At 39.9% G+C, this 27,033-nt stretch overlaps 1 pseudogene; it reads right to left on the bottom strand.

Moving 5' to 3' along the window:
• Nucleotides 1–4,957: 4,957 nt before the first annotated feature.
• Nucleotides 4,958–27,033, bottom strand: part of LOC137096851 (splicing factor U2AF 65 kDa subunit pseudogene) — a 198,252-nt pseudogene continuing 176,176 nt past the window's right edge.

Genomic DNA, 27,033 nt, shown 5'->3' with positions numbered 1-27,033 from the left:
AAAGCTGCAATGCTTTTGGCCCCAGTCCCACATTTTATGCCTCATGTAAATGCATCCTTAATCAAGGATGACCCAACTCTAAGTTTGCAAGATCTTAGCAGGTGCCTTGGAGATCTCTCATTCACAAAATTCTCATAAATCAAAGTCAACTTGGGAACAATTTACAACACACACTGTCATAGGCAGATTTCTTTAAAAGTGTTAAGCTGAGGAGCTATGCATTTTGAATATCATAGCTCATGTCCTATCAACATGAAAATTCCACTGTAATGAACAGATGAAATGCTTTGCAAAGCTACTAATCACAGTTTAATAAGATGCTTTCAAGCAAAGTAAACGGTGACTTGTTTAAAATTCTGTAACAACCTTATTCAAAAATTTAAGTAATTCTGCTGTTGGACTGAAGTGGGTGTTTAGTTAGTGAAAAGTAATAGTAAGTAATATTGATCCACCTGTATCACCTGTGGATACATAGAATCATACTGTATATTCAAACTTTCCAATAAACAATTCTAAGTGTGGCTCATGTGATATAGGATTGAAATTAAAACCATAAAGCACATGCAATGACAAGTTCAAAATTAAAAGCAGACCAATTAGAGAAAAATGAGTAGTGGCCTCCTAATTAAAATGTGCTTTAAAAACAACTCATTTTAAAAACAGTTGACCTTTGCCTTTTACAGAATTCAGGGACACGTGAAACCCCAAGGGCAAATGTATTTCAAATTGCACACATTCTGTCAAAGAGAAATGGGGTTGGTTCACTTTTTTAAAAAGAAACTAGACTTTTGAGTGCAACTACTGTTAATAGAAGCTCTGATCAGCAGTGAAAGATATGACAACCACATTAATATCCACATATAATTTATCATGAGGACATTAGTTATCTGCAGCATGGTGAATTGTTCCATGAACAGAGAAGATATAAGTGAATCCTATACCATTTAACGATCTCCCACTCTTTGTTGTTCTCACCAGATTGGCAATTGCTTGCCACCCTTACAGAAAAGTAAAACAATATCATGAACAAGTCAAAAAACCTGCATGAATCCTGTTAGCATCTGCTATGTGTTACACAGTTGGATAACTGAGTGTTCAACCATTTCTGGCAGAGGCACTTCTGCCTCTCTGCCACACATCTTGTCTTATGACAATTTAATTTGGAAAATCTCATTAGGTCCAATATTAAAAAGGTATACACAACTTGTGAGTCATCAAGCCTGCTAGGAGCTCAATGAATTTCAATAATTTTCATGGTATGAAGAACTTGTCATCATCGTCATCTTCATCTATTTAATTCTTTGAATAGCACCATCACTTGCATGGTGGTTTACAAGAAAAAGGACAACACAAGAGTTCCCTGTTTTTTTGGATTACAGTCTAATTAAAGACATGAAACAAAGGAGATGGCAGCATGGGGGGGGGGGTTGTATCCAACAGATACTGCCTCTTATTCTCTCCCTCCAAAGTCAGAGCAGTGGCAGTTGGGATGGAGGGAAAGCCTTTCAACCTTAGCTGCTTTGTTGGGTTTTTAGGGAAAACAGAGAAAAATGTGACTAAATAACATGGCAGGAAGTGATAAGCTTGTATTATCCAACTCTGTCATATTCTTGGACCAGATGTTCTTAAATTTAATAGGGTTTCCTTTTGGAGAGTTTAGAAGTAATAATAGCAGAGTTAACTACTACTTGGAAGCTTGCAACTTGGAATTTGCTAATTTCTTTTAGAAAGTAGGTTTCCAAGTTGTACAGTATTATCATAAATAAATATGCTTTTCAAGAAACTAATCGACTGAAGAGTCAATTTTGCCATGAGGCAGAGCAAGCTGGCTGTCCTGTGTGTTTCACTTCAGTTGAAAATATAGGTCATAAAATAATTAATCAGTTTATTATTAATGTGCAACAGATGAAACATTGTTGAATGCCGTGCCCTAGGTAAAATATTGTTTTTTTGTTGTATTGAATGGACTTCACAGTTTTTAAGAACAAAGGGGAAAGCAAAGTGAATAACTTAAACTTCCCAATATAACATCAAAGTTGCTATCACAAAAGCACTGTAAAGGTACTATGTTCCACGATGAAATATAATAAAACAATTTGGAATTTGGCTAAATTGGGCTATTCAAGGTTCAAGATTGGTGGATGAAAGCTCTTTGTGGGTTCATTTCCTTAGAATGCTTTTATAGCTATGACTGGGTTGCTGTGAGTTTTCTGGGCTGTATGGCCATGTCCCAGAAGCATTCTCTCCTGATGTTTTGCCTGCATCTATGGCAGGCATCCTCAGAGGTTGTGAGGTCTGTTGGAAACTAGGACAAGTGGGGTTTATATATCTGTGGAATATCCAGGGTGGGAGAAAGAACTCTTGTCTGTTTGAGGTAGGTGTGAATGTTGCAATTGGCTACTTTGATTAGCATTGAATGGCCTTGCAGCTTCAAGGTCTGGCTTCTTAGTGCCTAGGGGAATTATTTGTTGGGAGGTGTTAGCCATAGGCAAAACATCAGGGCAGAATGCTTCTGGAACATGACCATACAGCCCAGAAATCACACAGCAATCCAGTGATTCCAGCCATGAAAGCCTTCAACTATACATAAATATGATTGTTTGGTTGTTGTTATTTTTCCCAAAATGCTTCCTTCCATTCAAACATTTGGCTCGATTCTCAGGTTTTTCTTTTAAAAAAACCCAAATCAACAAATTAATAAAAAAAGTTAATTTCTCAATTTTCTTCCAGCAGGCATACTTATTTCTTATCACAATACATTCATTGAATTAAAATCTGTTTATCTTTAAAAACAGAGATTTCGCTATCTGGCAGAGGAACACATATACATTTTGGTAGCTGTATTTGGCTGTCATTTTCAATTCAGAGGACAAGTGAATTATGAACAGCTAATGAGGCAAAGCAACAATATGGTAAATGAGTGAAACCCCAAATTGATAGCCAATGTTAACAGCTCCCAGCCAACAGCTTTCACTGAGCTTAGCCCATCATAAAATTATTGATGTTGTTCTAGATTTTAGGTCCCCAAATTCCCTAATGAAGAAAAAATAGTTTTTGCAAGCTGTACTTCATTACAAAGCCATTACATTTCATCAGAAAATATAATTCACTGTTGATACTTAATAGTGTATGTTGTAGAAAATATGGAGTTGATGCTTGAAAAAGAAAACAAGATGCAGAAAGAAAATATAAAAAGTGGGGGGAGTCTAAAGATGATAAACAACCAATGATAAAATATGTAAATTGAAATGCACAACAGTTAATTCTTCCAACAAAGTTTCAACTTGAAAACTATCTGAGTAACTAAAAGGAAATGATACAGTGACAGATATATGGGTAGCAGTGACAATTGCTTCTAGTTAATTCATGTAAGTTCTGGATTCAACACATGTTGCAAAAAATAAAATCCAGGAACTATAAAATATGAAATGTCTGCTGATTGAGAAAGTATTGATGGGATGTTCAGATGGTGATCATTCAGACAGGTAGAGAAATCTTTGTCTACTTCCATCTGTTAAGGTAAAGATAAAAATTTAAATGAGTATGTGTAATGAATTGCCTACCTTTTAGGCCAGGGAGAGCTCAGGAAGTAAGCCCAAGTATTTCGGTGGCCATTTTGTGGGATGGTGCAGGGAGGCAGCCATCTTGGAGTGCCCATTTCCTAGAGGGGCAGAGCTTAGGAGCAGCCTGGAGGGAAATGTGGAGAGCCTTTGCGATTGGCTGGGAGAAAGTGGGCGGAGCTTAGCTGGAGTGCAGGGAAAAAATTGCCTGTAAGGATACGCTTTAAAATGTGACAGCTGTTAGGGTCTGGTGTTTGAAGAGTTGAATCAGGGAAAAGAAAGTTAGGTTTTGGGGAGTGTTAGGAGAAGAGAAGTCAGAGAAGCCAAAAGTGGTCAGTTAGTAAGGATTGATAGCTATTAGATAGAATAGCTGGTATAGAGAATAGACAGATCCAAAGGGAAATAACTGTCTGGAGTTTTTAGGATTTCTAATCAGAGGGAAGTCTGCTAGTTTCGTAAGGGAGTGAGGAGTTGTTTTTGGAACCAAATATTGAACGGTTTTTAAAGTAACCATACGCTCCAACTCATTATTTCAACCGTTAAGCTTAAGTGCCTGTATTGTTGAAGTTCTCACAAATAAACAACTTTGTTCATTGTTAAACAACAACTGTCTCAAGAGTGCTTCTATGCAAAATAGTTCCACGGCAGTTTAAGGAAACAGAGTTTTAAGATTGGTGGCAGTGTTTATTTAAAAGAATATCAGTGTTATTTTACCTCAGAGTTCTGAGCCCTTAGTGCAAATCCAGCGCATTCAAGCTATTAAAAACCTCTTGCCAAACCAGAAGCTAAACATTCATTTGAAGTGTGGTGGAAGCCAGTGATCACAGAACATTACCTCAGAAATACAGTGTGTTGGTAGCAAAGTCTCAGCAGCCTCCAAACACTTCATTGAATTTTTATATAATAATCTTTTACAATTGGTGGAAAGCGGGGGGATCGCCAAAGAAAAGATTTTCCTGCCAGAAGATCATTAGAGTCAGCTTTTTAATTAAATTATTGATACCATCCTTTCACATTTTTGGTGGTACAGCAGTGGGATTGTTAGAATAAATCCTCCCATATCTTTTACAGTATGCAAATAAACAGTGAAATTTGTTTCTTTAAAGTATAGCAATTTATTTATTTATTTATTTATTTACTTTGCTTATATACCGCTGTATCTCAAGCCCGAAGGCGACTCACGGCGGTTCACAAACAGTAAAAACAGTAGAAACAGCAGTGGTTCCATACAACATATAACAATTGACTTAACACATTATCCATAAATTACCAATAAGCAATTACAATGCACAATTATTACAAAAAACAACCGTACCCAATCTTCTCATCATCCAAGCGTAGTCCAGGTTCGTCGTCCATTGTTCCATTCCTATGTTCCATTACCAGATTGCACTAAATTACTCAAACGCCTGCACAAACATCCAGGTCTTCACCTTTTTGCGGAATACCATCACCACGACCCGGTTCGCAAACTTTCGCCCGGTCAGACCTTGCATTGCCTTCTGACAGTCAAAGACTGATGTGAACTCCACAAAGATCTTGCCACAGCCAGGCACCTCAACGCCATCAACAGGCCGGGGAATCTCAATGGATTTGACAACGCCATACTTGCTACACTCGTCGCGCACATCCTCTACGATCTCCTCATATTCCTCATCATCCAACAGCTCCTCTGGCAGCACCATGTTCATGAGGCACAGCACCTCAGTGGGGTGACCACCCATCTGCACCTGGGAACTCATCAGGCCCGGTACCTGCAGTGTCACTGGAGTCTGGTTTATTGTACTCAGAGTAGCATTCTTGGCTCCCACACTGGCTCTCTGCACCAACAGCTTTTTATCGCCCAGCTGCATGCCATTTAAGCCCGCGATGGCCTGGTCTGTCACGTTGATGTCCACATATTCACAGAAGGCATAACCCTTTGACAGGCCAGTGGCACTGTCCTTCACCAGGTTGAAAGCCTTTAGGGGCCCAAAGGAAGTGAGCAGCTCTTTGACCTGGTCATCATTAAGATAGTTTGGAAGACCCCCAATGAATAGCTTGTGAGCAGAGTCTGGAACCACTGTGGACACCACACCTGGCACATACACTGAAGGGTTTTCAGACATGCCAGGGAGTGGCTGGTAATCATGGGGTCGCCTGATCTTCAATGACTGTCCTTGAAAAATGATCCCATCAAAGGCCATGGCCTGGGTTGTTTCATCCACAGAGCGAAACTCTAAAAATGCAAAATTCTTGTCCTGGTTGATCTGCACAGCCAAGACAGGGTTACCAGGAGCCTGAGTAAGCAATGGCCATCAAGTTACAAGAATTTTATTCATAGAGGATACAGCTATGAACTATTATTCAACAGAACAAAATTTAAAACCAGAATGCACAACAGTTGATTTTCAAAAGGAAAGATAGAACTTGGAAGCTATCAGAGTAAGTGCACAGAGATTATATGTGGATAGCATTAAAAACTAATTTATACAGGTGATGTTTCAAATGCTAAAAGCCAGAACTCACATGTTTGTGAAACTTGGGATATTTTCTGACCCTAATGAGAAGTGTAGTGTGTTGTGGTGTATAAAAATACTCTATATTGATATGAGTTTTGTGCATAATTAAATGTGTTTCTTGGGGATGGAATGGCTATCTGATAATTTCCCAAATCTGGTCAAAAGTGATGTTCTCACCCTCTTATAAAATTCCAAGGAGAAAAAAAAATCTTCTTGAAAAATGCCTGGAAAACAGCACTGCTTTGTCAACCTTACACATCCTTAAAAGCTGCACAGTTAGAATACAGTGCAATGTCATACACTTAGACTAACCACAACAAGTTTTATAAGTATAAAAATAGTTTAACATTGAAAAGATGGAACACAATATTTTTTAAAAAATATTCTCCCATTCTTATTTCCAAGCTCACTTTCTGCGGTATACTCAGTTCATAGCTATTCTATTCTATGGTATTCTATTCTATTTGTCTTTGATCCACTCTTTTGGGCTTTACACAAATCTATCTTTCGCCAAAATATATGATCCTGTGCTTTTCTTTTCCATTTCTGGCTGAATAACTTAATCATTGGTCCATCCCATCGAGCATGAGGTCTGTCCAAAAGCCACTTGCGGTATGTTGGTATCCAGTTTGTTAATCACCATGTTCATTGGTTGTCTTTTGTTGATGCTATATGCCCTGCCCATCTTTTTGCCTCATAAATTTCATAGACCATGTTGTGTACCCCAGTTCTTTGACACAGCTCTTTGTTGCTGACTTTATCTCTTATTGTCATGCCCCACATCCTTCTTTCCATTGCTCTCTGAGTCACCACCATTTTTCCTTATCTAACTTTGTTGTTGTCCATGTTTCAGATGCATATAACATTGCCAGTAGAACTGGATTACCATTGAAGATATTTGCTCTGATCTTCATTAGCAACTTAGCATCTGTTAGCATGATAGTAAGATCCCACCATCCTACAACAGCGGTTGATGGCACCGAGGATATAATCCAGACCTCCTATTTGTGAACAACAGCATTGTACAGCAATGCACTAAATCAGTGGGACCATCAATACCAAGCACACAGCACCGACCTATAGTATGCCAACTGTTCCCAACCATAAGGCCCCAGGAAGCTCGATTTAAATGAAGATTCAACTTCAGAAAGGCAGATTGGACTAAATTCTCAGACATGTTAGATGACATGATCATATCGGTTGTGCCAATCCCTGAGGAATACGAGCACTTTATTGAAATAGTGAAAACCTGCTCATTGGCCTCTATACCGAAAGGCTGCAGAACCAGCTACCTTTAGGGCACTACTCCTGAAACAGCTGCCTTGTTGGAGAACTATTACAGGCTCCACAATGAAGACCCATTTAGTGAGCAAACTCTCCAGGCAGCGCAGACCATTGTGTCCTCCATCTTGAAGCCAAGAAAGAACAGTGGATAAAGCTGATCACAGAGGTCGACATGGGCAGGAGCAGCTAGAAAGCGTGAAGGCTGCTAAGATGGTTTAACAATTACCCCTCACAAACTAATATCCATGCCAACATAAAGGCAGATCAGATAGCACACCAAATCTTGAAGAATGGGAAAGCCAACCTTGTTGAGTTCCAGGACCAGAGAAGCAGATGGCGGAAACAGAAGAACGGCCTACCTCAGGGGAGTGTGCTTGCTCCATCCATGTTCAACATTTACACAAATGACCAGCCACTGCCAGAAGGGACAGAGAGTTTCATCTATGCAGATGATCGTGCCATTACTGCTCAAGCAGGGAGTTTTGAGATGGTTGAACAGAAGCTCTCCGAAGCTCTAGGTGCCCTTACCGCCTATTACAGGGAAAACCAGCTGATCCCTAATCCATCTAAAACACAGACATGTGCTTTTCACCTTAAGAACAGACAAGCATCCTGAGTTCTGAGGATTACCTGAGAAGGAATTCCACTGGACCATTGCAGTGCACCCAAATACTTGGGAGTCACTCTGGACCGTGCTCTGCCTGAATATCAAGCAAAAGGTGGGTGCTAGAAACAATATCATATGAAAGCTGACTGGCACAACCTGGGGATCACAGCCAGACACAGTGAAGACATCTGCCCTTGTGCTATGCTACTCTGCTGCTGAGTATGCATGCCCAGTGTGGAACACATCTCACCACACTAAAACAGTGGATGTGGCTCTTAATGAGACATGCCGCATTATCACGGGGTGTCTGCGCTCTACACCACTGGAGAAATTACACTGTCTAGCTGGTATTGCACCACCTGACATCCGCCGGGAAGTAGCAACCAATAGTGAAAGGACCAAGGCAGTGACATCTCCAGTTCATCCCTTGTTTGGGTATCAGCCAGCACGTCAACGACTTAAATCAAGAAATAGTTTTCTAAGTTCTACAGAGACTCTCACTGGAACACCCCAGCAAGCGAGAGTCCAAAAGTGGCAGGCTCAAACCCAGAACCTCAATCAATGGCTGATACCAAATGAGAGACTCCCCCCTGGGCACACTGAAAACTGGGCGACTTGGAAGGCGCTGAACAGACTGTGCTCTGGCACCACGAGATGCAGAGCCAACCTTAAGAAATGGGGCTATAAAGTGGAATCCACGACATGCGAGTGTGGAGAAAAGCAAACCACTGACCATCTGCTGCACTGCAACCTGAGCCCTGCTACATGCACAATGGAGGACCTTCTTGCAGCAACACCAGAGGCACTCCAAGTGGCCAGATACTGGTCAAAGGACATTTAATCAACTACCAAACTTGCAAACTTTGTGTTTTGTCTGTTTGTCTGTTTCGTTAAAAATGTAATACAACTGTCTGGTTGCTCCTGACATGATAAATAAATAAATAAATCTGTTAATATGGCCTGGTTTTGATTAAAAGCCATCCAAGCCACCTTTAATCTTCTTGTCCATTCTCCATTTGCCAATTTCTTCTACTGTGCTTACTTATTATCCACGATATACATATTCAGTCACTTCCTCAATTTCATCTCCATTTACAACAATGCAGTCCTGGGCACACAGCTCATTTTTTATCCATTTTGTTTTCTTCCAGCTAATTTCCAGTCATACTGATTTTGAGAATCAAGCTAGTTGTTGAAGATCATGTTGTAAATCTTCCAGATTTTTGGTGAAAAGGGTGCAATCGTCTGTGAAGAGGAGATGAGAAATTTGTTTGTTGTCAATTGAAATCCCGCCTTTAAATTTGATTTTTCAGAAGAGGGTTTCTAAAGTTACCACAAACAGTTTTGCCGATATTGTGTCTCTTTGACGAACTACTGATGTGACACACTTCTGACAACAGTTTTATATCAGTTATGCACCCTGTATTGATGCTTTTTATGATGTTCACATATGCTGGATTTACATCAGCTTGATGCATAGCATTCATGGCCACACACCTGGAAATAGAGCAATTGTGCTGTCTTTTAAGACATTATGATTTATCATTTTACTTGCAAAATAGGCAGATGTAAATTTGACCTATCTCTGCCTAGTATATTTCAGTATTATATTCTAAGTAGTTACTGTGAAGTGTAACATGTGCATATTATATTTTGAGCCATTTTTATGCAGAGCCAGAGGATAACTAACACATCAATGTATCTTCATATGAAGAAAATACCTCCATTGGGTTTACTAGATGTATAGGGAGTACACATTTTATAGATTTATCAAGGAGCTTTGAGTATATTTACCCCTCCAGTTCCATATTGGCTGCCACTTGCTATTAAAGTCAGATCTTATTAAGATAACTGAGCCATTACAGTCTGCTTGGTTATTTATGGCTAATAATGTTTCCTTAATGTTCTTTATGGTCCTACTAAGAATGGGATCCTTTTTTATTAGTACATAATAAACTGAGTATGAGCTATAGAGTTATGGCTTTTTTCCTTGAATGCAAAGGTCATGGACAATGGTTCTGGGCATATTATTATCATGCTTTTAATTTGGAGATGGACAGAGATATTCTTAATATAGCTATTTCTTCATTGGGGGACATATCCAAGACTGTGATTCCAGTCATATAAATGATAATGCCTCTATGGAAATCTAGTCCCGAACAATGCACCAGAAAGAAATCCAGTCTAGATTTCAGTTGGGTATGAAATTTTAGACTAATGTCTAATGACTACAGGAACAAATATACTGTCATCCACATACTTGGGAGAAAATAACTAAATTCTATTAGGAGACCTATGAGCAATGCATTGAATTTATTTAAATTATCCTTAAAAGAGACCAATACTTTGTACATATCTTTTCTTCTTCACTGATGTATGAAGAGCACCAGGGAAACAACAGACTAGAGATATTAAGTAGTCTTTTTTCTCATCCTATTCTCACATCAATCCAGATAAATTTTGCAAATCATTTAAACAGCCTACATATTTTACATATATATTAGTTGAATGTGGACACCCATACACTACGCACTCATTTCACACTAATTTCTAAGCATATATATAAATCCTCACATAGGCCAAATTACACCAACCACACACAAACAATGTCTTTTTGTTATGCAGAAATCTAAAAAAAAATTGGAAAGTTGTGTTCAAAAGTAAATTAATTTGAGTTCTTAGCTTTAGCCACTTACTATAGTCAACAGGTATAAATATTCCAAGCATCTAAGCCAGGGGTCCTCAAACTAAGACCCAGGGGCCAGATACGGCCCTCCAAGGACATATACCCGGCCCTTACTCAGGGTCAACCTTTAGGTGATCCCTCGTTGTCCAAGTAGGATAATCCTCCACGGTGGGTCCGTAGGTGACTATGGGGCCCTATTCTTGATCTGCATCGTCTCCCACAGTGAGGGCATTGGTTTCCAGGTGGAATGCAGTCACATTTGGGATTGGCTTGACACACCTTCCTCTTAGCATGTTTCTCTCTTTCGCCCTCCATTCGTGCCTCTTCAAATTCTGCAGCACTGCTGGCCACAACTGACCTCCAACTGGAGTGTTTACAGGCCAGGGCTTCCCAATTCTCAGTATCTATGCCAGAGTTTTTAAGGTTGGCTTTGAGCCCATCTTTAAATCTCTTTTCCTGTCCTCCAACATTCCATTTTCCATTCTTGAGTTCAGAGTAGAGCAACTGCTTTGGGAGATGGTGGTCGGGCAACATGGCCAGTCCAGCAGAGTTGATGGCGGAGGACCATCACTTCAATGATGGTGGTCTTTGCTTCTTCCAGCACACTGGCATTTGTCCGCTTGCCTTTCTAAGAGATTTGCAGGATTTTTTGGAGGCAGCGCTGATGGAATCATGCCAGGAGTTGCATGTGACATCTGTAGACTGTCCACGTCTCACAGGCATACAGCGAGGTTGGGAGGACAATAGTTTTATGAACAAGCACCTTGGTATCCCTATGGATGTCCCGGTCCCCAAACACTCTCTGCTTCATTTGGAAAAATGTTGCACTCGCAGAGCTCAGGCGGTGTTGTATTTTGGTGTCGATGTTGACTTTGGTGGAGAGGTGGCTGCCCTTCAGGGTCAACCTAAGTCTGAAATGACTTGAAAGCACATAACAACAACATCCTATCTCATCAGCCAAAAGCAGGCCCACACTTCCCATTGAAATACTAATGAGTTTATATTTGTTAAAATTGTTATTCATTTTAATTATTGTATTGTATTTAAGTGTATTTTGCACTAGAAATAAGATATGTGCAGTGTGCATAGGAATTCATTGTTTGTTTTTTTTTACAAATTATAATTTGGCCCTCCCACAGTTTGAAGGCCCTCTGTTTAAAAAGTTTGAGGACCCCTGATATAAGCTAATGACAGTATCTATTCTTACTGTTGCTAAAAATAAAGAGCAAAGGGGAGGGGATACCTTATCACTGCAAAGATAATTAAATACACGGGAATCCCAAACTAGACAAACTTAAAAGCCATTTTATTTATTTTAATGGAAATATCTGCAGTGTTTTCTGTCATAGGTGGAGGTCAGTGTCATTCCAGCATGTATTTGCATTGGATATCTTCATTGCCAACCCACAATGTATTTATTATTTATTTATTTAAAAGTTTTATATACTGACCTTCTCACCTCTCTTGAAGGACTCAGACCGGTTTCCAACCATAATATCACATACAGTCAATAAAACATCATAATTCATATTACAATAAAACATTAAGATAGCAATTACATTCAATAACTATAATGGTCAGTCGTCACACTAAAATCATTGTTCATCATCCTCCATCCATATCTCAGGTTATTGGATCACTCGTTGAATGTCTGTCTCCATAACCACGTCTTCCTAAATGTCAGGATAGAAGGGGCGGTTCTGATCTCCAGTAGGAGAGAGTTCCAGAGTCGAGGGGCCACCACCGAGAAGGCCCTGTCCCTCGTCCCCACCAGACACGCTTGCGAGGCTGGTGGGACTGAGAGCAGGGCCTCTCCAGACGATCTTAATAATCTTGATAGTTCACAGGGGAGAATACATTCAGAGAGGTAAACAGGGCTGGAGTCGTTTAGGGTTGTGTAGGTTAACACCAGCACTTTGAATTGTGCTCAGAAGCTAATTGGCAACCAGTGGAGCTGGTGTAACAGTGGAGTGGTGTGCTCCCTGTACCCAGCACCCGTTAGTAGTCTGGCTGCCGAGCATTGGACTAGCTGCAGCTTCCGGGCAGTCTTCAGAAGCAACCCCACGTAGAGAGCGTTGCAGTAGTCTAAATGGGATGTAACCAAAGCGTGGACCACCGTGGCCAAGTCAGACTTCCCAAGGTATGGGCACAGCTGGCGCACAAGTTTTAATTGTGCAAAAGCTCCTCTGACCACCGCCAAAACCTGGGGCTCCAGGCTCAGCGATGAATCTAGGAGAACTCCCAAACTGCGAACATGTGCCTTTAGGGGGAGTGTAACCCCGTCCAGCACAGGCTGTAACCCTATAACCTGTTTGGCCTTTCGACTGACCAGGAGTACCTCTGTCTTGTCTGGATTTAGTTTCAATCTGTTGTCCGTCATCCAGTCAATGTAGATGACCTATTACTGACATATGGGCCCTCCCTCAAATTATTGCAGTGGCCATCTTTGACATTTAAAAAATGTGCATGGGAAGTACATGAGAGGCATACATAAAGTAAACTGAGAGTTATGTCCATGAATTAGAGCTCATCTGAAAGCTTCCAGCTGCTAATCTATCACACATATCATCAATGCTAGGGATGCACTATCTGACTTGAAAATAAATCAAGCTGCTTTAGGTGTCATATATGAACATTTCTCTTTTTTTCTAGAAAAGGCCCCTATTTACAATGAAATAAAAAAGTATCAACAGTTAAAATGAGCCCTCTTGGACTATGGAGTCCCAGTTATGCTGCATTCTAACTGAAAAATTTAGGGAGGGAGGGAGGGAGGGAGGGAGGGAGATCTACTTAGTATCCAATCATTTAATGAGGTTTTCTTCTTCTTCTTTTAATTGTACATCAAATACAAAGATTTTTAGTGTAATATGTTTGCAGGTTATAAAAAATTTAAGTCAGATGAATGATAGATGGATAACATATACAGATATTTATGCCTTTGCAATCTTATGTAGACACACCTACTTATGCCCTTTTATTGTACAGATGCTGATTTTTAAACTGCTGTATAGTGTATTAAAATGAAGCCTATTAATTCAGTAAAATAAATATGAGGCCATTTGTCAGAAGAATGTTTAATCACATAAGCTTTTCATCAGTGTCTGTGGCTGAAGGCAAGTGACTATGTGCAAATATCACTAATATATAAAGATGAAGGAATGCTGCATTATAGGGTGTGTAAAATGGGGACCATTGCAAAAGCAAGCATGTGACAGTGATAGATTGTGGTCTACAAAGGTATATGATCAGAAGGGATCAGAATCAGGTGTAGGGGTAAGTAATCTAACCCAGTAAATTACATCCTCCCACTGCTGCTTTGTTATGTCTCAGATATTTGTTCTTGCTCTTATGCAAAAAGGATTATATTCCAAAGGCATAGAGGTAAAGATGGCACATAATTTTCAAATGGCATCATGTTCATTACATTTTTAAAAAGAGAGATAAAAAGATAACACATTTGATTTTAATTAGCAAAACCCATGCTCATGTTTTTGTTTTTAGAAATTAATAGGTTTGGGTTCCTTATGTGGTTATTTGTCTGTCCTAATATACAATCAGTTTTCAGAGAATGGAGACAAAGTCTGAAAAGGTCTCTTCCCCCCCTCTCTCTCACACACAGCCTTAATTAGCATCCAATAGCAAAATTACAACACAGGCATATGTAACAAAAGGAAGTAACAGATAAAAAGGAAAACATACTTAACTGTTACTAATCTCAAGAATAAAATTTGCTACAATTTCACAAAACAATGCATAAAAATTGTTCTGAAGATATGGAATTTTATAACACTCTTAGCATTGGGAAAACTGTGTAAAAATATAATTCCTGAATTTCATCCATATATTAGCATATTTGGGGCAAATAAACAGAGAACTGTGAAGTGTTTCAACAGCGACCAAGTAAAAAAGAACAAACCCTTTTGGAACATTCTACATTTTTATATCTCTCATCCAATAGAGCTGATGGCAACAGTCATCAAAGCTATTTTCTGATTGCGATTAATAAAAATGTGAATATATGTTGCCGTGATTCCACACTTGCATGGAATTAATGATGTGGTAGGGGAACAAATTGTCTTTGCTGCAAGAGTCAGATTATGAAAGTCAAGATCCAAAAGTCTTTTCTTGACTGACTTGCAGCCTTCCACATTTGTTAGCATTAAGAGTACTTCCAAAGATGGGCTAATTGCTTCAATCTTTCTGAGGACCAAAGAGTAGGATTCCGAAATAAATAATCTGATAACAGAGAGGATTATAGCTATCAAGGTCTGCTTGGAAATGTATATGCAGCCAGAATTTTATAGCTCTCATCATGCCAAGGTTTCAAGATTGGTTTGACCTGTTTCAATGCATAGAACACTGTAAGGCACACATCTAGGGATCCTCATTAGTTTCTGGAGAAACTTGTAATGCAGTGTATTAAATGATTTATTGATTGCAGAAATCCAAATATGGGAGCTATACAGTAACAACGAATCAATACTAGACTCAAAATATTTGAGGCCAGCAAGGATGTATTGATTACTTTTACTGGAGAGCCATGACAGGTTATATCTGTAGCAAATACCAAGGTATAAAATATAATTGAACTGTTCAGTTTTGTAGCCCTGATCTGCCAAGACATGAGCATCCACTTTTTGGCAAAAATTATAATTTTGGATTTAACATAGCTTATTTACAGTTTATTTATTTCACAGTAATTGGCAAAGCACTACATTCAGCATTTAAGGATGATAATAGATAAGGACAATAAAACAGTATCATCTGCATATAAGAGTAAGGGATAGGATTGTGCACAGATTTAGTTGGACTGGAATTGATTCAGAAAATTTGGTGATTCGGTTGTTAAATCCCTGAAAACAGATTGATTCAGAAAATTTGGTGATTCGGTTGTTAAATCCCCGAAAACAGAAAGGTAAGGGGGTGGGAACCAGAAGGCCAGCTGAAACAAATCAACAGTAGCCAGATCTTTTGGCTACTGGAGATGATAATAGAGGCCCACTGCAGGTGCTCCTTGAGATATTGGGTTTGTATCTGAGGCAGCATCTCTTTTCTTCCCCCTGCATTGTCTTCCATTTCTTCCGGAAAACTTCCCTAGGCTCCTCCTCCAGAGATGACCCTGCTGGGAACTCTCTGGAGGACCGCTCTTGCTTTCCCAGTAGCACTTTCAGGGGAGGACATTGAAAAGCCTCTGAGCTCCTCTTAGGGCATGCTGGGAGTTTAAGATTTCTCTCTCTGTTTCTCAGTCAAAAAAAATGTTCTGATTGGCTGATAATGGAGACAAACTGTTACTACAATTCCCAGAACCCACTCTTGTGGTTTGTCTTATTTTTTTAAAAAAAGTTATTGTAAAAACTTAAAATACTTTCAAAAAATTACCAGATTGGTGAATTGTTATGAAATTTGGCAGGCCTACAGTCATAAATGTGATCTACAACCGACGTAAGTTTCAAGTTTCATTTTTCTGGATGAAGCAGAGAGTGTTTGAGGACTGGGACATGCATAGGGATACCAAGCTGCTTGTTTATAAAGCTATTGTCCTCTCAACCTTGCTGTACGTTTGTGAGACGTGGACAGTCTACAGACGTCACATACAACTCCTGGAATGATTCCATCAGCACTGCCTCCAAAAAATCCTGCAAATCTTTTGGGAAGACAAGCGGACAAATGTCAGTGGGCTGGAAGAAGCAAAGACCACCATCATTGAAGTGATGGTCCTCCGCCATCAACTCTGCTGGACTGGCCATGTTACCCGACCACCATCTCCCAAAGCAGTTGTTCTATTCCGAACTCAAGAATGGAAAATGGAATGTTGGAGGACAGGAAAAGAGATTTAAAGATGGGCTCAAAGCCAACCTTAAAAACTCTAGCATAGACACTGAGAACTGGGAACCCCTGGCCCTTGAGCGCTCCAGCTGGAGGTCAGCTGTGACCAGCAGTGCTGCAGAATTTGAAGAGGCATGAATGGAGGGCGAAAGAGAGAAATGTGCTAAGAGGAAGGTGTGTCAAGCCAACCCCGACCGTGACTGCCTTCCACCTGCAAACCAATGCCCTCACTGTGGGAGAAGATGTAGATCAAGAATAGGGCTCCACAGTCACCTATGGACCCAACGCCAAGATATTACACTTGGAGGAGCATCATCCTTGGACTACGAGGGATCGTCTAAGTAAGTAAGTAAGTAAATAAGTTTCATGTGGATAGGCCTAAAAATTACACAAATACAAGCCTCTAAATTTTCTCTATTGTAGCCAATGGACCAAATCTCCTCTGAATGAAAACAGCAACTCCCCTCCAATTTGATCAATTTCTCGGTAAACAGAATGGGCCCTAACATGGATTTGTTTTAAGCATACTAACTTGTACACCAATCAACATCCATGAATGATAAATAGATTGAAACTGATCAGTGCTTAATGGGGAAAATGACGAAGTTTAAAGTTACTGATCTGAGCTCTGTGAAAATGTATGACAGAACAAGCCATCTTCTAGAGCCCTCAAAATACCTGGGAATTAAAACTCAGGGTTGTTGTAGGTTTTTCCGGGCTATATGGCCATGGTCTAGAGGCATTCTCTCCTGACTTTTCTCCTGCATCTATGGCAAGCATCCTCAGATTAAAACTCATGTAATATTTGCATGCTGTTTGCAATATTTTTCAAAGAAAATCTCTCAAATGATGGACAAGAATTATCCTGCTCCAAGAGATATTGTGTGGTGTGCGAAGACCATGGACTATGATGATGGCAGAAATGTTGTCCCTCCTTGACCTTGATATTGACAAAGGACAGGGAGGAGCACCAATTGTGCCATCAAATTGGAAAAGGAGCCAAAAGGTCAGTCTTTCACCCATGGCTTTAAAATCTGACAAGAACAAACTATTGTCATTTTCTGTCTTTCAGAACTGTTTCTTGAGACAGACACCTCACTCTTGCTAATGACAGGAATGGCCTTGATGCACGTAGAGGAGGATTTGACTATGGCTGACTTCTCTGCCTTTTTTTTCCCTCCAAGGAAAAAGCCTAATATGATATACTCAAACCTTGTGTTCTCATCATATGATGAGTGACTTAGGTCACTCCCAGTGGAACCACCAATGTGTTGACATTTTTAGTTCCAGCATTCTGCTTGTGAACTATTTGAGTCTGGGTTGCACTGGTCACATAATCATTCAGCAAACTCAGCTTATGAGCTGTCAGACTCCAACTAGCAACTCATGCTGAAATGTATTCCTATTTCAGCTGTGGCTTAAGATGTTTTGCTGCCTGAAGCAGAATAACAAATATATCTCCACTACAACCTGGAAACAAGCTTTGAGTAATTGTGCTGCAGCATTCAAACATCAAATTCTGCATTCATATATTGTTTTCATTTGGAAGGATTTAATCTTCATAGGAAAGAGCCCTGAAAACAATATGAGAGTGCAACTCTGAAAGGTACTCACATTCTCTTGTCTCAAGAGGATCGATTCTTATTGTCGCATGAGTGGGGTTGGCCCTGCTTCTGTCTCTTCTGTGAAATGCTGGCGAGTTTTCACCAAACAAAAGCATGTGTTCTCTGGCTGTGGAGAGTGCTAGCAGTAAGTGTACTCAAATGTATGAATGGTGGCACAAGTATTTTGTTGTCCATTGATGCCAATGAGTTCAGAGCAGGAGATATCGAAAAAAGGTGTTTTGTTCTCTTTTTTGTTTGGGGGTGGGGGAGAGATCTTGGCTATAAAAAGAGGTTTTTGCAGCACCCAATAACTACTTTAAATGACAGCCACCATTCTTTTCTCCATTATCTTTCTCTCTCTGTTTGCACCTGTGGATCCAGCTGTGCCTTTCCTCATACCCTTCTTAAAAAATGAAGTTGTCAATTGGCTTCAAATGTCTCCTACTCTCTCTTTCTCTCTTTTTTGGTAAAAAATATATGAGGTATTAAAATCATATTGGAATAACCTCTTCATGTATTTATTTATAGGGGGAAAGAACTGTAGGAAGAGAGATAAAGTTAATTCATATGGATATAGTTATATAACTATATCTCATTAAATAAAGGGTAACATTATACATAGCTTTATCCCGTTAAAGAAAAGGTAAAAAAGAAGAACAAAAGTATTTTTCCATGTCTTAGTATCACTTTCCTTACCTGGCAGGTGTTCCTATAAATATTGGCAGGGCTATCCCATTGTTATTTTTCAGACTATTCTATCTAGCTCTTCTCTCGGGTTTCTAAGAACTTCGAGAATAGGAAAACAGCAGGGACACTGAAACAACCATTTATTATCCTGACAAGCTCAGTCTCCTTGCTTCTTTTGTTCCCCATATCTGTTCATTGTGACATTGCCAGTCCTTGTTCGGGTGAATCATCAGAGTTTTGGATCCCAAGATATGCATGGTGTGTGCGCGCTTTGTAAAAGAAGCCTGACTTAAGCCTATGCTTTCAAGAGACAGGCCAATCAATGAGCAACAGAAGATGTCTATGTTCTCTACAGGTATAACATCTTGTAAGTTATTCCCCCACACTGACACAACCCAGGATTAAACACAGTTAACAATACCCAACCATGCCCACAGCTTTTTTTAAAAAAGAAAACATGTGGGGAGACTTGTTCACAGTATATTTTGTCCCAGTATTTTAGGATATCCTCCAGACTTTGGGAAAGGTTTCCCAATACCACTTTTGCAGATTCTTCAACTGTTTTCTGATACACTATAAAATCCATCATGACAATCTCATAAAAATGCTCCTAAGCATTTTTTTAAAAAAATATAGAGAGAGAGACAGCTTTGTTGATCCATCACATCCAAATAATGGCAGTGCATGCACTATTGCACTCAGTTTAATAGAATCAACTCATTGTTGAAAAATGGTGCTCACAACAAGCAGGATACCCAGCTGGGCAGAACTGCAGAACTGTGAGTCACTTGCATAGCATTTTCTTGTATTCAATTGTTCTGAAGTGTTGCCTTTTTCCTGCCTTCTGCACACTGTGAGAAATAAGCATGCTTTGTTCATCTCACTCTTCTCTTCACAACACATAAATTCAAGAGAGCAAAAGAGAACTGCTTTCCATTTTTGTCAAATAAAGAGAAACAAACAGAGAAAGAAAAACTAAAAACATGAAAGTTCACATTCGGGGATGAAAAAGAAAATCAGGATCAACAGTTTGTGGAACTGGCTGTAGTATGTTTAACTACAGTGGTGTTGGGAAGAGGGGTAGAAAACCGCTGGGAGAGATCATACGGAGTTTCGGGGTACGGTGTCATCTGTACGCAGATGATGTCCAACTCTGTCACTCCTTTCCACCTGCTACTAAAGAGGCTGTCGAAGTCCCTGAACCGGTGCCTGGCCGCTGTAACGGTCCGGATGAGGGCGAACAAATTGAAATTGAATCCAGACAAGACAGAGATACTCCTGGTCAGTTGCAAGGCCGAACAGGGTATAGGGTTACAGCCTGTGCTGGATGGGGTAGCACTCCCCTTGAAGGAGCAGGTTCGCAGCTTGGGTGTGACCCTGGACTCATCGCTGAGCCTGGAGCCCCAGGTCTCGGCGGTGACCAGGGGAGCATTTGCACAGCTTAGGCTCGTGCGCCAGCTGCGCCCGTACCTTGGGAAGTCTGACTTGGCCACGCTCTGGTTACATCCCGTTTAGACTACTGCAACGCTCTCTACGTGGGGTTGCCTTTGAAGACAGCCCGGAAGCTCCAACTGGTCCAATGGGCGGCAGCCATGATACTAACAGGAGCGGGACGCAGGGAGCATACAACCCCCCTGCTGTACCAGCTCCACTGGCTGCTGATCTGCTACCGGGCTCAATTCAAGGTGCTGGCATTGGCCTATAAAGCCCTAAAAGGTTCCGGCCCAAGATACTTAACTGACCGCCTCTCGGCCTATGAGCCCACAAGGACTTTGAGATCTTCCGGGGAGGCCCTGCTCTCGACTCCGCCTGCGTCACAGGCACGGCTGGTGGGGACGAGAGATAGGGCCTTTTCGATGGTGGTTCCTCGATTGTGGAACACCCTTCCCGTGGACATCAGGCTAGCTCCCTCCCTGTTGATATTCCGCAGGAAATTAAAGACCTGGCTATTTAAGAAGGCATTTGATCAAGAAGTGCAATGATTGGTAATTTGACCATAGGATTGGAACAACGGAAATGATACCGGATTGTGGGTTTGACGATGAGACGACACGGAATGGCTCTTGTAGTAATGTTAATGTTGATGTTTTTTGATGAGGATGTTTTGTGATAATGATGAATTGTGGATTATTTTATACTATGTCTTGTATTTTGCACCTGTTTTTCCTATGCTGTACACCGCAATGAGTCGCCCCTGGGCTGAGAATTGCGGTATATAAGCAAAGTAAATAAATAAATAAATAAATAATAAAACTGAATTGCATAATAATTATTTTTATGCCTCACCACCATCTTCCTGAAGGGACTCGGGGCGGCTTACATGTGGGGCAATTGCCCGTAGAAACATAAAAGCAAAGCAATCAATAAAGTAAAACAAATCAAAGTAGGAGCATCATAAAATAAAACAACCAAAATAAAAGCACATTAAACACGGCAAAATAAATCAGAGTGCATTGGAGCTTCTATCAGACCACATTTATCATAAACCAGTGAGTTTGGATACTCAGAGAAGCCATGTTGGCCATGAAACAACTCATGGATTTTGTTGTATTTTGCTCAATGAGTATAGAGCAGTGGTTCCCAACCTATGGTCCATGGACCACCAGTGGTCCACAAAAACTAAAATATGGACTGCAATGACACTGTTACTACACTGGTGCAATGACAGTGACTGGTCTCATGAAACCCTCTTATAATGTTGAGGCTTATTAAATATGGTTTTCTGTGGTGAGCAGATGGCAACTACTGGATGGTATATGTGTTGTATCAGAAACTAGAGCTGATGTGGTCCATCCAATGCAATTTTCTGAATCGGCACCCCAAATAAACAAACCAAATCTAAAGTTGACCAAAAGCTGATGCATAATACTTTTGGTACTAATGTTGGGGAGTGGTCCCTGGTCAAGTTGTCGCTGGTCAACTCTGATCAGAAAAAGGTTGGGAACCACTGGTATAGAGTCCTTGAACCCCTCTCCATAAAGATACCACTGCAGAACCTGATCCCACACCAACACCAGTCATGGGTAATTTGCCACTGTCACTGAAGAAACTATGTTTTCAACAGGCCTTCCTTCCCTGGGACTGCTTGCTAGCTGGGAGAAGAAGGTATTGGGTTATATAGGGCTGAAACATAAGAAGGACAAAAAGAAAGCGAGAGCGGGGGGAGGGAGAGAGAGAGAAGAAGAAGAGAAAGGTTGTGAATTTGAAACCTTCTGATAGCAATTGCTATCCTCTGTACTCCTTGAGTAGGCCCAGGACTTGCTGTGTCACCTCTCCCTTACCACACATTTCACAGGATCTGAGACAATGTAACAGGGATAACCACCAGCAGCTATGACAACAATAGTCACTTGAAAGACCAAACTCAACATTGCAACAGCTGCTGCAATGGAATAATATCCAGTGCTGCCATTACACACAAAATTTGGCACTTCTACTATTATAATTTATTGTTTGGTAGGCTAACAACTGTAGGAACCAATAAGCCAAACTCAAATGGTAGGAGGGGCAGGTATCATCCTCCTGATTTTTTTTAAATAAAAGAATGGAGCAGGGTACACTAAAGTATTTGATTTTTTTTCCATCTCTCTCTTTAAGTAACAGTTGCTGAAGAGCAAAAACATACTATGATTATTGCCTCCATTACCAACTTCCTCAGATTCATCTGGCTGGTCACTACAGAAAATATATTTCTATATCACAAGTTGCTCAGATCTGATCTTTAGTTCTTGCTATTTTCTTCCAACTTCTTTACAGGTTTCCATAGATCTAGTCACCATAATTTTATAGATACTCATAGATTTTGGACATTTTAAATGAGAGTTAGACAATGAAGAGTTTCAAAAAGCTAAAGGTCTGCCAGTGGATTAGTCAACTATGATTGGAAAAACAGATACCTGAAGCTGGATCTACACTGCCCTATATGCCAGAATCTGATCCCAGATTATCTGTTTTGATTTGGATTATATAAATCTACACTACCAGATAATCTGGGATAAGCAGATAATCCAAGATCAGATCCTGGGATATAGGGCAGTGTAGATCCAGCCTGAGAGAGAATTGATTGTTATAAGAATGGGAAAGAGTTGCTCTTCACATGTTAGAACAGTGAAATTGAACAAGAAAGGCAATTTCACTGTTGTTTGTTTGTTTTCTATGCCTCAAAGTATAATGAACCATAAGATGGCACAGATGCAACTTAGCCACCTGTTTATTTTACAGCAGGAATAAGAAATATAGCCACAGAGCATTTCTGAAGTGTCAATATGGTCCTAAAACCTGTTTGTCAATTATGAAGTGCATCTAACGTCAAAGTAGTGCTATCTGATACATCCATTTATTCATTTAAGTTAATTGTTAAACCACTCCAAATATTATTTTTAGAGAGCGGGAATGCCATTTGGTTGTCTTCAATCCTGTATATATGTTATAGAGTCCATTATGTGCAGTCTTTCTACACCAAGTCTTTCTAACAATCCTGATATATCAGTAATTTGGTAGAAAGAAGCCCTACTCATCTTTCACCATTACAAAATAATGAAAATAAAAGAAGGAAGATAAGTTGACAAGGGACTGTAACTCAGAATTTGAGTTGGAAAGTTCAGAATATTCAATAAGGATGAGTATCTCATAGCAAGAAATGTTGTCTAAATGTGCAGACAGTGACAAAAACAACCCCAAAAAGCAAAAAACAAAACCGAGGAAAGTAATTCAATTAGCAATTCATGTTTGCATAATATAATTCTTTTTAGAAAAAATATGACAGGAAACTGATTTTAAAAATGCTTGTTTGGAAGTTATTGTATTTGAGGTCTGAATATAACTTAATATAGAGTGCTTTCTGGAATGTAGCCACTTTGTGCTAGCTCAAAAAATATAGATCCCTTTCTTCCACAGGATGGTGTACTTTGTACCATCTGCCAAAACATTGCTAAGCCCAGTGCCCTCTAGAGATATTGAATTGCAGAAGTATTCCTTATCCAAAATGTTTGGGACCAGAAATGTTTTGGATTTTGTTTCCCCCCTCCCTCACCCTTGGATTTTGGAATCCTCACACTTGCATATCCATACATAATGAAATATCTTGGAGATGAGATGCAAGAGTTTAAAAATGAAATTCATTCACATTTCATAAATATGTTATACTCATAGCCTGAACATAATTGGAGCACAAAACAAAGTTTGTGTACACAAAGAAATTACTAGTTCAGCCACCCATGCGGGCAATTTTGAATTTCAACATCTTTTGGATTTCAGAATTCCAGATAAGGGATGCTCACCTTGTACCACAGCTGATCAGCACTACCATATTAGCTAGGCTGAATGGGAATTGTATGCCAAAATAAAAGTATAAGACATCCCTGCTTTAAGGAGACTCCTAGGTTTCAAATTCCATAGGATCATAGAATAATATAGTTGGAAGAGATCACATGGGACATCTACTCCAGCCTCTTGCTATTCAGGAAAAGCACAATCAAACCACCCCAAAAGATGACATCCAGCATCTGTTTAAAAGCCTTCAAGGTAGGAGATTTCACCACATTACAAGAGAGTTACACTTTGAACAGTTTTCATGGTCAAGAGGTTCTTCCTAATATTCAGGTGAAATCTCCTTTCCTGTAATTTGAACCCAATGCTTATGACCCAATGGAATCCTGGTCTCCAGGGCAGCAGATAACAAGGCTTCCTCATGACATCATTTCAAATATTTTAACATGGTGATCATGTCTCTTCTCAACCTTCTGCAGGCTAAACACCCTAAGCTCTTTAGGCTGCTCCTCGTAGATCATGATCTCCAGACCTTTGATCATTTTAGTCGCCCTCTTCTGGATACATTCCAGCTTGTGAATAACACCTCTCAAATTGTGGTGCCCAGAATTGGACACAGTATTCTAATTGAGGTCTGACCAAGGCAGAATAGAGGAGCACCATGACTTCCTTTGATCTAGAAACTACATATACCCCTTTTGTGAAGCCCAAAATCCCATTGATTTTTAAGCTGCTGAATCACACTGTTGACTCATGAAGACTCCAAGATCTTTTTCACATGGATTGTTGTCAAGCTAGGTGTCACCCATCCTGTATCTGTGCATTTCATTTTTTTCTGCCTCACTGAAGTATCCTATACTTCTCCTTGTTGAAATTTTGTTAATTTTGGCCCAGCTCTCTAATCTGTTGAAATCATTTTTATTTCTAATTCTGTCTTCTGGAGTCTTCTGGATTATTAGTTATTCTTTCCAATTGAGTGTCATCTGAAAACTTGATAAATATGCCCTCCAAACTTTCATCCAATGATGTTGTATAGTACTGGGCCAAAGACCAAATCCTGTGGCACCCCCCTAGTCACTTCTTTCCAGAATGGAGATGGACCATTGGTGAGCACCCTTTGGGTTTGGTGGCTTAACCAATTACAAATCCACATAAAAGTGGTATTATCTAGCCCATGTTTTCCTAGTTTGTTTGCAAGAAAATTATGGGGGACCGTGTCAAAGGCCTTACTGATGTCAAGTTATGCTACATCCACAATATTCCTTGCATCTAACTGTATTGAAAAAAGAGATAAGATTAGTCTGACATGACTTATTTTTGAAAAATCCATATTGACTTTTAGTAATCATAGCATTTTTTTTCTACATGATTACAGACTGCCTCTTGTAACACAGAACCATTACGGGGTACCTTCATAGCAAAACAAATTTAAAAACACCCATGACAATTTTCAGGAAAATAGGGGGGGTTTTTTTATAAAGTTTCGATCTTGAAATGTATCTCTCTATATCAGATGCAAAAAAGTTTTTTCTATATGAAATACATCATATATGTTGCAAGGTTGTTAGTTCTCTTTTCTGAATCATAGAATCATAGAATCATAGAATCAAAGAGTCAAAGAGTTGGAAGAGACCTCAAGGGCCATCCAGTCCAACCCCCTGCCAAGAAGCAGGAATATTGCATTCAAATCACCCCTGACAAATGGCCATCCAGCCTCTGCTTAAAAGCTTCCAAAGAAGGAGCCTCCACCACACTCCGGGGCAGAGAGTTCCACTGCTGAACGGCTCTCACAGTCAGGAAGTTCTTCCTAATGTTCAGATGGAATCTCCTCTCTTGTAGTTTGAAGCCATTGTTCCGCGTCCTAGTCTCCAAGGAAGCAGAAAACAAGCTTGCTCCCTCCTCCCTGTGGCTTCCTCTCACATATTTATACATGGCTATCATATCTCCTCTCAGCCTTCTCTTCTTCAGGCTAAACATGCCCAGTTCCCTTAGCCGCTCCTCATAGGGCTTGTTCGCCAGACCCTTGATCATTTTAGTCGCCCTCCTCTGGACACATTCCAGCTTGTCAATATCTCTCTTGAATTGTGGTGCCCAGAATTGGACACAATATTCCAGATGTGGTCTAACCAAAGCAGAATAGAGGGGTAGCATTACTTCCTTAGATCTAGACACTATGCTCCTATTGATGCATGCCAAAATCCCATTGGCTTTTTTTGCCGCCACATCACATTGTTGGCTCATGTTTAACTTGTTGTCCACGAGGACTCCAAGATCTTTTTAACACGTACTGCTCTCGAGCCAGGCGTCCCATTCTGTATCTTTGCATTTCATACTAACATAGGTTTCTCCTGGAGAATTCATTACAAAATTCACCTGTCTGCTATTGCAGGTAACTTTTGTGCTAGTGTATTGAATTCTGGAAATATCCATAAAAATAAAGACTCAATGTTTTGCACATTCTTAATGAAATAAGCTGTCAGCAGAAATTGGGGTGGGTGGGAGGAGAGGATGTCAATACAGGATAAAAGCCTTGTTTAAGAAACAAGAATGAAACAAAATTCTATTACATTTTTTACTCTTCAACATAAATTCAATAGTCAGCAAACAATGGAAGTATATTGTTAGGATTCAGACTTCCATACCAAAAGCTGTGCATCTTTGTCATGTATGATTTCATTTATGAGTCTGAGAACTGCAGATTTCACATTTTTCACTGGCAAATCGAGAAAGTGGAATAAAACAAGATTTATGTATACGTCACCTTGTAAATAGGTAAATCCCACAAGAATAAATGCAAGTTGGCATAGAAAATTGTATTTCATTACATGTATATTTATTTTTTCTAAGCAGATATTCAGAAAGTAGAGGAACTTACTTATATGCCAGATGTGGTTCAATTTAATCCACCAAGGCACTGCAGAACTATATATATACACACATACATATTGAAGCATTAATTTGATAGGGTTCAAACCTGTATTTAATGTCATGACTTCACCCAATGTGTGTA

The sequence above is a fragment of the Anolis sagrei genome, chromosome 4, assembly GCF_037176765.1.
Source record: "Anolis sagrei isolate rAnoSag1 chromosome 4, rAnoSag1.mat, whole genome shotgun sequence".
Lineage (NCBI taxonomy): Eukaryota > Metazoa > Chordata > Lepidosauria > Squamata > Dactyloidae > Anolis > Anolis sagrei.
Note: the sequence above shows the minus strand (reverse complement) of the source record. Positions and strands in the feature narration are given on the sequence as shown.